The sequence below is a fragment of the Anabrus simplex genome, chromosome 2, assembly GCF_040414725.1.
Source record: "Anabrus simplex isolate iqAnaSimp1 chromosome 2, ASM4041472v1, whole genome shotgun sequence".
Classification (NCBI taxonomy): Eukaryota; Metazoa; Arthropoda; class Insecta; order Orthoptera; family Tettigoniidae; genus Anabrus; species Anabrus simplex.
The window spans coordinates 767036029-767048649 of record NC_090266.1 but is presented as its reverse complement, the minus strand read 5'-3'; the positions used below and the strand labels follow the sequence as shown (position 1 = coordinate 767048649).

Sequence of the window (12621 nt, the reverse complement as noted above, 5' to 3'; positions counted from 1 at the left end):
ATTGTTAAATTCACTCATCAGTTGCTTAGGTTATCGTAGGTTTTCTGTATGTGTGCATTGAATTAGATGATGGAAACCTGCATTTGTGTGTCTGTCAGCCAGCCTCTATGTTAGTATTAATAAACATTTTGACTTATTATTCTGTTACTGTAGAGCTTGTGCGTGTCAGTTAAATTATTGATCCTGCAATGTTTGATCGGTTTGAGAACTGTAGGTAGCCTACAAATACTAAAAAGTCCTACGTGACAGAAAAGGAAAGAGCAAGTAAACTTGTTGTTGAAAGAAGATGTGACAGGGGTGGGGATAGAAGTGGAATTACAGTTGAGAAATTGGCAATAATAGTAAATTCATATGGTAAACCTGCAGGATCAGATGAAATTCACCTGGAAATGGGGAAGCATAATGGCTGAGTATGAACAAAAGCACTTCAAAGAGATGGATTTGCTTTAGATTTCCCATCTCATCAGACAAAAGCAATAATTACAACGGTCCTCAAGCAAGAGAACTTTATTTGTGGAAGACCACATAATGAAAGGAGAATTTGTTACCTGGACGGTTAATGGACTGAGCTGTGTGGGCTAGGAGAAGCAGAGGTATAGTTGCTGCCACTGCTACCTGTAGGGTGCTTGGAGATCTTGATCTTCAATCTTGTATACTTAGTTTATGCGAAGTTTTGTCTGATACGTATGTCAATTTGCTGTCTGTACTGATGTGTGTATTATTTGGAATTAACTTGGGGTTGTATTAGAAAGGAAATGTAGCTTAGGTATCATCCCAGCATTCTCCTGGAGTTGAAGAGGAAAATCGCAGAAAGCCACATTTAGGATGCTTGCTATTGTGATTTTAATCTACTTCTCTTATTTATATTGCCCGGAGCTTTAGTGAACTCCATTACAGTGATCAAACTAGCGTAAAGTTTTGATAAAGCTGGGAATTGAACTTGGGCCAGCTTGGTGCAGAGGTAAATTGAAGGACTAGTAAGATTTGGTTTATAACAATTTCATGGTAAGGGAAGAGACTGTGGTACAGACTGTGAATGAGATTGTGTAGCACTTAAGTCACTTCCGAAGATGTATAAACTGAATGTTTAGAGGTATTATAGCCTTTTCTCGTGTGTTTGTGTGTTTTATATATGTGAGTTTACCTATCTTTATCAATTTTTTTTTTTATTTCTTTAGCACTCATGTTGGAATTGTGGCTGAAATTGAGAAGTGTGAAGAAAGAGCGATATAAAAATTACGACCGAGATCTTAACATAAGAGATCTACTTTCGAGCCCTACAGGTATGAACCCATTACTACTCAAATTGACATCTTATATAATTTTAGTGTTGTGTACATTTTTAAGTTTATATTTAAGCAAAGCACTATTGATGCAGAAACAGCCCGGCTTTCCGCAGTCATAGCCCAATGCAAGTGATAAATATCATTATGGATCCGTATTGAAGATACTATATGTAGGATGCTAAATAGTTTATAATATCACCTATTCAGTACATTAATTTTTTTTAAACAATTAGGAATTTATCTTTATTTCTATATGAGACATGTTTCGCCTTATCATTGAAGGCATCATCAGTCACATTACTACCTTAAGGCATAAATCAGGTACCTGATTTGTAGTTAAATTATAATTACTAAGAAATAATATTGACATATTACAGTAGGGATAGTCAATGAGAAAAACAATGTTCGGTAATAATATGGATACCAACATATCAGCCGTTGGCTCTAAATTACTAGTTGTGAAGGATAACAGCGTCAAAATGTTAGGGTATGTACTTACAAAGGTTATATTAACCTATTTACGTGGGGGCTGTGTAAGGAAAAGATACAAGTGACCGGCACCAATACGTAAGACCACAGGGCATTTAACAGTGTCCAGCAGCAGTGGTCCGACATGAAATATTGACGTTACGCTATCAGAAAAGGAAAATAATTACTAAGCTTCAGTGAGAAAAACAATGTTCTTAATAATATGGAGTTAAAAAGGATTATAGTAACATATTTACATGGGGGTAGCCTAAGGTAAAAGATACAAGTACTCGGCACCAATGCGTAAAGCCACAGGGCATTTTAACAGTGTCCAGCAGATAGAAACGATAGAAAAGTTAGAAAATATTACAAAGGTTAGACAGACAACACTTACCCCGAAATAGTAGCTTCTCAGCGACATATCAGATAACTTTCACTCCATCCACCACAGCTTTTCACAACACGCTAGCATCCAGCACGCACCAGCACCATCATGGCGCACCACTACAACTCCACTTCACAGACAGCATTGAAGATGACTCGTCCTACCCATGACACTCCGACTCAGTTGTAGTGTACTTTCACATTTAATCCTTCCACTGCGGATTACGCCAAATATAAACTCCATTCATTTCACTAGGCCAGCATCAAAACCAAGACTTCGTCCCGGTGTTCTTTATGTTTCCACTTACGACAATACCTCTGTTTAATGTCGCATTAACCATTCTCATGCTGGTATAATTTACATAGAATTTTAAGAAGTTATCAAAAAGTTAATAAAACTCATTTTAACCGAGTGATTCTAACCCCACAACATGTTACCTGAAACAACTATTATCAACAAATAACGGCTGTCATTGTTGCCAATCGCAATGTGCCATGTACTTAACGACCTTTCTTTTCAACTAGTCCGAAATTAAGCCTAAACATTTACGACACCCAATCAAGTCTTCTTCCATGCCAGCCAAATTCACCGTTTGCTTATTGGAGCCATATTCATGAACCTGGGACTTCAACCAGGCAGCTTTCAGTAATGACTACACTCCTAATGGAGCCTCATTTGGCAATCTCACAAAATGCTGGAATATTTTTCCTAGGATTCCAAATAATATGATCTGAGGTCAAACCATTGCTGCATAATACTGTGTAGTTGCCTTGACAATACTGTGATCATCAACCAACTGCAGAAATTATAGTTGTGCACTTTGGTGCCAGATATTTTGTATCCTTTCTCCCCAAACTGCTCCCATGTAAATATGTTAATATAAGCTTTGTAATATTTCCTAACTTTTCTATAGTGTAGCGTCAATGTTTCATCTCAGACCACTACTGCTGGACACTGTTAAAATGCCCTGTGGTTTACACATTGGTGCCGAGTACTTGTGTCTCTTACCTTGGGCTGCCCCCATGTAAATATGTTAATATAATCCTTTTTAACTCCATATTATTAAGAACATTGTTTTTCTCATTGAAGCCTAGTAATAATTTTCCTAACATTTCTGATAGTGTAACGTCAATATTTCATGTCGGACCACTGCTGCTGGACACTGTTAAATGCCCTTTGGTCTTATATAATGGTGCCGGTCACTTGTATCTTTTCCTTACACAGCCCCCATGTAAATAGGTTAATATAACCTTTGTAAGTACTGTACATACCCTAACATTTTGACGCTGTTATCCTTCACAACTAGTAATTTACAGCCAACGGCTGATATGTTGGTATCCATATTATTACTGAACATTGTTTTTCTCATTGACTATCCCTACTGTAATATGTCAATATTATTTCTTAGTAATTATGATTTAATTACAAATCAGGTACCTGATTTATGCCTTGAGATAGTACTGTGACTGTTGATGCCTTCAGTGATAAGGCGAAACATGTCTCGTATAGAAATAAAGATAAATTCCTAATTGTTTTAAATTTTTTTATTGTATTGAATAGGTGATATTATAAACTATTTAGCATCCTAGTCATAGCCCATGTTTATCAAACCTTAGAAGAAATGGTACTGTTCCATCAAACAAAGAAGAAGTATGCTAATCCTCATAACTCATTTCGATTTTGTGTCTGTGCTGTACCAGGTGATGCAGGTGAGTCTATAAATAGAGAAGTTAAGCAGTTGTGCATGACTACATAGTGTGCCATAATAGTTCAAGTACCTTTGGGAGATAGTGGGTTCGAACCCTACTGTTGGCAGCCCTGAAGATGGTTTTTCATGGTTTCACATTTTCAAACCAGGTACTTATGGCCATGGCCACTTCCCATTCCTAGCCCTTTCCTGTCCCATAGTCACCGTCAGACCTATCTGTGTTGGTGCGACGTAAAGCTAATTGTAAAAATGAAGTACCTTTGCATAGTGTGTGCAGTCGTGTGAAAAGGTGTGAATGACAACGTATAGAATGTTATGTATCTTGTTGGGTAGAAACACAAATTATTTATTGCTGAATTAGCAGTACATTATATAAACACTGGTATACTGTTGTTAGTGTAGCATAACTTGATTCGTGCCCTTAAATTACTATTTAAGAATTAAATCTGAGGTAAAAGCAATGATTTATTATTAGTACATAACCACACTCAGTTAACAATAAGATGTGAATAACCATAGATAACAATAAGTTCCACAAGGAGAATGCACAATCTTAAAAAGCAAAGAGAGAATGTGAAGATTGGTCACTAAGTCTTTGGAGTTGTTTTAATGTAGGTGGAGCCACCACATATTCCCTTCCCAGCGATAACAGAGAGATATTTAGCTGGAAAGTGAACAGTTTGTCCAGAAGGGGTACACTTCTCTTCTACTGTAGGAGCATTGTTCTGTTGTTCTTGGTAGGTGGGCTGTTGTTTGGCATTTGGTGAAGGAAATTAGTCATCTGAAAGAAAAGCAAGTTTCAGTCTATCTATTGATACAGTTTGTCCACTGTTGGGTAACAAAATCACAAAATATTTCTCTCTTGTAGTAAGTACTTTGAAGGGTCCGTTGTAGATTGGCTGTTTTGGTTTCCGAACTGCATTATGACGAACAAATACATGGGAACAAGTTGGGAGTTCAGAGGGAATGAATGTCTTTCTCATTGAGTGGTGTACTGGTTGAACTGGGCATAAGGACCTGATGTCCTCTTTGAGTTTCAAGACAAAGGAAGGTATGTCTGCCATTGGTGGCATCTCCTCCATGAAGTCTGCAGGTAACCTCATTGTTCCTCCATAGACAAGTACAGCAGGAGTAGAACCTAAGAGAGGTATGATGATAGATCAGTGTACACAGTGCAGCTTTTAGTGCACGATGCCAGCGTTCAATCTTCCCGGTAGTAGCAGGGTGATATGCAGTTGTTTTGAGCTGGTGGATACCTAGGAGTTTTATCAGGTTACTGAAAAAGAGAACAGTCGAACTGTTTGCCTCAGACGGTGGTGATAACAGATGGTATGCCGTATTGATCTATGTGTGCAGCTGAGCGTATGCAACTGTTTCAGCAGTTATATCTATCAGGGGCCTATCTTCTGGCCAGCTTGATAAATGATCAGTTATAGTAAGGATGTAAGTGTTTCCATCAGATGGAGGAAGAAGGCCAACGATGTCTATGTTAATATGAGAAAAACGTTGGTCCGCTGGTTCACATTTGCCTATAGGGCTGGTAGTGCACCTCATGACCTTGGAACTCTGGCAGGCTACACAGGATTTAGTTCAAAATTTGATATCCTGTCTCATTGACGGCCATACATATTGTTGTACAAGTTTTGTAGATGTGTTAATACCTGGGTGGGCCATGTTGCGCAATGCATCAAATGCAATTTACAGAACTGACTTGACAAAAATGGTCTGAGTTCTCCTGTAGAAATATCAACAATTAATTTAGCTCCTGATGGTAATGTAATGGTCTTGAACTTGAGTGTTGTAGTTGGTGAAGCTCGTCATCAGATGCCTGTGCTCGGGCAATTTCATCAAATGATAGTTGTGATGGTATGAAAATGGATGAAATACGGGAACAGAAGTCAGCTGGAATATTGTCTCTCCCATGTTGTAAATTGACCATTGAAGTCTAGATGTCAAAGTTGTCTGGGCGACACTTCGTCAAGGCGTTGTTGAAAGGCAAATGTCGGAGGTTTGTGGTCAAAAAACCAAACCAAACCCCATGGCACTACAGCCCTTGAAGGGCCTTGGCCTACCAAGCGACCGCTGCTCAGCCCGAAGGCCTGCAGATTACGAGGTGTCGTGTGGTCATCACGACGAATCCTCTCGGCCGTTATTCTTGGCTTTCTAGACCGGGGCCGCCATCTCACCGTCAGATAGCTCCTCAATTCTAATCACGTAGGCTGAGTGGACCTCGAACCAGCCCTCAGGTCCAGGTAAAAATCCCTCACCTGGCCGGGAATCGAACCCGGGGCCTCCGGGTAAGAGGCAGGCACGCTACCCCTACAAGGTTTGTGGTCACTGTAGGTGAAATCAATAAATGGTGAACACATTACTTTGGGCCTACATATACTGTAAATATAATCAGTTCTATTTACACCTACATCATGTTATTATTTATCTCTGATTAATTTGTCTGATGAAGTTGACGTCAGGAAGGGCATTCGGTCGTAAAACCTTGCTACGAAGATTCATCTCACAAATGTCAAAGGTTTGTGGTCAGTGTAGGTGGTAAAATTTCTGCCTTCTAGTAATAGGGAACATGCATGATCCGGGGTTTTAATTAAAAATATGCTAATCTGATTCAAAATTTCACGCAGAATTCAAAAATGTGATCAGAATGTACAAATAATAACTCCAAACATGATAAAAATCTACGAAAATGTCACGTCACGCAAGTACGCGATCTCATTGGTCTGACGTCATCGTACAGGTTGACTGAATTAGCAGACGAAATAACACATAGTGTGCTGTGAGAAGCAGGATACACTTCGCGTATTTCTACTTTACGTTAGTGTCTAGTATGGTTAAATTCGAGGTCTATACATTGGATAATAATCTGAGTGGTATATTTTAGACTTAAAATGAATCCTGCGCAGACAGTGAGGCAGAAAACTTGTAAATGGTGTAGAGTTCCGATGTGCAATAGCACATCGCATACCATACCAAACAAATTGTTTATACATGTTCCAAAGACGCTAAAACTAGGGAGAAATGGATTTTGGCGAGCCGGAGAAATGCTGGTGATATATCGGAAAAGTCTACAGTTTATTTTTTTGAAGATTTTAACGTATGATGAATTTGTTTGAATTTTCAAATCACTTTTCCATGTCAGCTGTTCTAGTGGTAAAACTTTAAATTTTAATGTATGATGCTTTATTTAAATGCTTCAATTACATCTTGGAATATGAAAGTAATAAACAGTACATTAAATAATGCTGATTATTAAAGTATTCTCCAAACCTAACCTATGTTTTGGGTGATCCATGTCAAGATAATAAATCAAAGGGGTTATGAACCATTTTGACAGCTCTAATTCTACCAATATACCTTGGCACGGGACAGTTATGTATGTCTTTATTGAAGAGCTTAATTGGTAAAGAAATTTAGGCTATATCTAAATACTCTATAATGTAACAAAGAATAGGCGTGTACATCATGAAAGGAAACAACGTGAATTTAACAAATGTATAACTCTACACAAAACCAATGCTTGTCTGTTGGGGTCTTATAAGTTAACAATGCTCAATTATAATAATTATCATAATATTAATGAAATAAATAACATAATTGCACACAGGTGAAAATAGTGATGTAGGTGTTTAAAATATTATCCAACTTAGCCTAAGTTTCAGGTTATACAAGCCAAGTCAATAAACCGAAGGGTAAAAATACCGCGCGAGTTGGCCGTGCGGTTAGGAGCGCGCAGCTGTGAGCTCGCATCCGGGAGATAGAAGGTTTTGAACCCCACTGCCGGCAGCCCTGAAGATGGTTTTCCCTGGTTTCCCATTTTCACACCAGGCAAATGCTGAGGCTGTACCTAAGGCCACGGCCGCTTTGTTCCCATTCCTAGGCCTTTCCTGTCCCATCGTCGCCATAAGACCTATATGTGACGGTGTGACGTAAAGCAAAAAAAAAAAAAAAAAAAAAAAGTAAAAGTCACAGCACCCAAAGACATTCCTGTATTGAGCGACTAAAATGTCACCAGGACACTTTTCTTTCCTGATATGCTCAGCTCGTTAAAAGCCAAATGTAATTAATGTTATTGGCTTCACGCCCCGCTAACTACTTCTACGATTTTCGGAGACGCCGATGTGCAGGAATTTAGTCCTGCAGGAGTTCTTTTACGTGCCAGTAAATCTACCGACACGAGGCTGACGTATTTGAGCACCTTCAAATACCACCGGACTGAACCAGGATCGAACCTGCCAAGTTGGGGTCAGAAGGCCAGCACCTCAACCGTCTGAACCACTCAGTCCAACTTGTGAAAACTAGATGAAGTCATATTTATCTTTATCATGTTTAACTTTTTCCCTCCACAAAGATATTTAATTATCTTTCATGGGCCCCGGAAATGGGTAGGCCAGTTGCCCCAACACCACAGAAGCGGACTAGTACTATAATGCTACCTATATGTTTATGTTAGTGCTGAAATCCGATTTCTTACTTTACTAATGCTGAAAGCCCGAAAATGTAATGTTATTCTTTAATAGGGGAATCAGTCTAGAAGGAAATGTTGAAAGTGATGTGAAATCTATCCAGGTTCGTTGTTATCCTAATACTATGGTTTACAGTACATTGCACGTATAAAAAGAACGCCACTTACAAACTTGCTTGTTATCCGCTAATTTCTGCGGTCACAAAAGTCACATTTTTCAAGAATGATGACATCTACACATGGTAGATTGTCTGACTGTGCTGTTTTGAACCTTTCTTCTGTCATTTCGAAGTTATTCGTGATCATGAATAATAAACAATCGGCTTTTAGCAACGGCTGGTGCACAACGGCTGGCAGAGCTCCATGCGGTACTGGATCGTGACGTCACAGCGCGCCGCTTACGTCAGAGGCCGTTTCACTCGCCTTGCGGAAAGGCACTATTAAATATTTTTTTAATGGTAGAAAACAAGGCAACATACCACAATGTAATACGTTTACGTACTATTTCATTGGTGTACTTTTCAAAAAATATATTTTTAAAAATTATGCATGTTCCCAATTGGCGAAAGTACTTGACTCCTGAATAAGCTGCCAATAATTCATGATCATATGTGCTATAATTCTTCTGTGTATCGGATAATTCTTTTAGAAGAATCCTAGTGGTTCCATCTTTCTGTCATCGACTTGATGTAACGAAGCTCCCATTGCGAATTCAGATGAGTGAACCAGTAATGCTAACGGTAAGTCACTGGATGGATGTGCCAGAAGGGTGGCATTTGTTTGTTCTTTCAGTTGCGTAAAGTATTGTACTGCTTTGGAAGTCCAGTTAATCTCTCTGTGACCATGCCTGCATGTGTCTTTACAAAGATTGAACAGTAAGCATTGAGTGACAGCTGTGTCTGGTAATGACCGGCGATAGAAATTTACTGAGCCTAGAAATCATCTGAAGTCAGCAATAGTACGAGGTTGTGGGAATGAGCGAATAGCATCAACATGATCAGATAGTGGTTTAATGCCTGATGATGATACACTGTAGCCTAGGAAGGAAATTTCTGAGGCAACAAAAACACTTTTCATCATAAGTTATGAGTTTCATTATAGTGAAACACACATTTGGAAAGATTCACATTGATACTGTATTTATGCATTTGACGAGCAGACAGCCAGGTGGCATCAGATTGAAATGTCTGCACACGGTAGTTGAGGCCATATGATTATTATTATTTTATTATGCATCATAAGGTATGAATTTCATTATCGTCTGTATTGACAATTGATCACTATCAAAGGGTAGAAAAGGCTCCACCTATTCAATACCATGGTATTTATGCAGTCGTTCAAGGAGCGATGCTCATGCTCTTCTTCATTTTGATATACAATCAGGATATCATCGAGATAGCAAAACACTGAAAATACTGAGCAGCGTTTTGGAGACCAAATGGAAGTTTGACAAATTCAAATCGAACAGGGTTACCAAAGCTGTCTTGGCCACATCATCTTCTGCAACTGGGATGGGGTGGAAACCTCTGATTAGGTCGATTTTTGGGAAAATTGTTTTACTTGATAGTCGGGTGTTGAAGTCATGGAGAAGTGGTATAGGATACCTGTCTAGAACCGTGATGGCATTAAGGGCCCTGTTGTCCTCATAGGGTCACCATGAACCATCTTTCTCCCCTAAGTGGAGTGGACTGGACCAAGGGCTCTTCAAAGGTCTGCAGATACCCAACTTGCTCATTTTCCGGAACTCGATCTTTGCTTGAGCAAGTATATCGGGGGGGCAGTTTTCTTGCTTTGGCTGTGACTGGTAGGCTGATTTTAGAGATGGTGTGGAAAAAATGTATGTCGGTTGCAGTAAATATTGGATTGTCCCGAAGGAGGCCTGGGCAGTCTTGGAGTAGAACAGAGTATTTTTTGTGAGGGTCGAGTAAGTGAACACTTCCCGAGTCAGGGAAGGATACTTGTAGTGCGTGGGTTGAGAAATTAGTTGTGCCATGTATGAGATGTTTGTGTTTTATATCAACTAACAACCCATCGTTATTTAGAAAGTCAGCACCGAGGAGAGATTGCCGAACATCAGCTATTGTGAATGGCCACAAAAAAGTTTGTCTCAAACCAAAGTCAAGTGGAATTAAGTGTTCGCCGTACATTTTGATTGGTGTCCCATTAGCTGCAAATAGGAGTTTTCAAGTACACATTTTTTCTTGTGCTGTAGGAGGAAGAACGGTCAAATCCGCCCCTGAATCGATCAGAAATCGCCTGCCAGAGGAGCGGTCTGTAATGAAAGTTATCAGGAACAAGTTGGGGAACACAACCACAAACAATTAGAACATCAGCTCTAGCTCTATGCTATTCTGCAGGAGAATATGCCTCCCCAGTTTGGTACAGGTCAGCTCATACGAAGCAGGTCGACATAGCTTTAAACGAAAGCTGCAGGATCATCACTGGATGTTTGAAACCTACACCCATTGAGAAGGTCCAACTTTTAGCTGGTATTGCTCCCGGTGAGATTCGTAGGGAGGTAGCAGCTAACAAAGAAAGGCTCCAGGCATCTTCTTCAGAAGCACATCCTCTTTATGGATACCAACCAGCCACACAGAGGCTAAAATCTAGGAAAAGTTTTCTCCGCACATCAGTCAACCTTGAGGGGAAAGCAGAGAATGCTAGAGTCACAATGTGGAAAGAAAGAATCCACCACCTTTCCAACTGGATAGAGCCAAAGGAAAGTCTTCCATGTGGACACCAGGAGAAGTGGACAGTATGGAAAGCCCTTAACAGACTCCGTACAGAAGTCGGCAGAACCAAAGTAAACTTGCGGAAGTGGGGCTTCTCAAGTGATTCATCACTTTGTGATTGCGGAGAGCAGCAGACGATCCAACATCTATGTCAGTGTGTTTTATGTCCTTCAATGTGCACTATGAAAGACTTGATTGCAGCCTCCCCCAACGCTATTGACGTCGCCCAATACTGGGCAAGCATCATCTAGCTCTTGAATATTGTTGCTCTATCTGTGATTGTATAATAGACTTGTATATTTGTATAGTAGAAATGTAGATGTTGCTTTTTGTTAAATATCTATAAGTTGATACTTCTGACACGAATAAAGAAAGAATAAAGAAAGCGGTGAGAATTTACATGGCCCACATCACACTATGCTGCCTCTAGCGAGGGGCCTGAGGATTTCCTGAATCAGAAGACGTAAGGGTAAAACTGCATGGGGGAGTACACTTCTTCGTCTTTTGTTGGTATGTGAAATGGTACCAACATAGTGAACCATGTGGCTGATAATATTGACAGTGAGGCGAACGAGACTTGGAGCGAAAACGATACTGTGGTCGGTTCAGAATACTATTTATTGATAATGTTAACTGTTCAATCTGTTCTTCAAGCCTAGAAATCCTATCGGTGGGTGATGCTGATGGTTGCGACTGAATAATGGATATGCTAGGGCATGAGTAATCCAATATCCGTTCTGCTATTGTTTCTAGGTTATCCACTGTATCACTGGAAGATGCCAATATAGACCTTAACTTAAATGTATTACCAGACTTTGCATGAAAATAGTTCTTAAAAAATCATCTTGAACTTGTGTTCCAGCAAGGGTACGCATTTCTCTGAGTAACTGACTAGGTTTCTTATCACCAAATTAAATTTCTGTTAAAAGTTCGGTTATTTTTTGTCCTTCCAATTCCTCGAACTCAGTTATAAGATGAAAGTTAAGGTCTCTAAAAGGCGTGTTGGATAAGGCTCGGTTCAGAAAGTCGCAAGATGTAGAGGCACCAAATTGAAATAACTGTTTTGTAATTACAATGTTCAGTTAAATGGAAAGAGATATTACAGTAAAGGTACATATAAGACCCCCTCAGCATGGAGTACACACTTTAGGAATGTGAGTCTTCAAAATCTTGCCTTGTATAATCTGTAGGAGAGAGATGTGTTAATTGCCATTGCTGGGTAGCCTCCAGCTGATTCCAGAAATATATTTACTTTCTTTTCAAAATATCAGAAATCATGTGACAATTTTCTATGCATCCTTGGTGAAGAGCACTGCCATTGGCTGCATTGTATTAAATATTGCATCACTCCCTGAATTCAGATCCAGTAGATTTCATCACCGACCACTGAACATCAGGCTTGAGCGATCCTATTATCTAAATAAATTTTGTCAGTTCTGCCATAATACCAGCTGTAGCAAATTGTGCTTCGATTTAAATCAGCCATATTTTTACATTCTTTCACCAAATGGGTGTTATTTTTACAGATGGGTGCGATATGTGCATCACTTTGCATAAGACCAATTTCA

The 12621-nt window shown here is 39.5% G+C and overlaps 1 protein-coding gene across 6 annotated transcripts in view; it reads left to right on the top strand.

The window, feature by feature from the left end:
- LOC136864441 (sarcolemmal membrane-associated protein) overlaps positions 1 to 12621 on the top strand; it is a 700905-nt gene that overhangs the window by 107670 nt on the left and 580614 nt on the right. For all 6 annotated transcript variants that reach the window (XR_010859312.2, XM_067141439.2, XM_067141440.2 and 3 more), the window contains one exon: positions 1179 to 1283. The gene's annotated coding sequence lies outside the window, so the exon portion shown is untranslated. The remainder of the gene's footprint in view (positions 1 to 1178; positions 1284 to 12621) is intronic.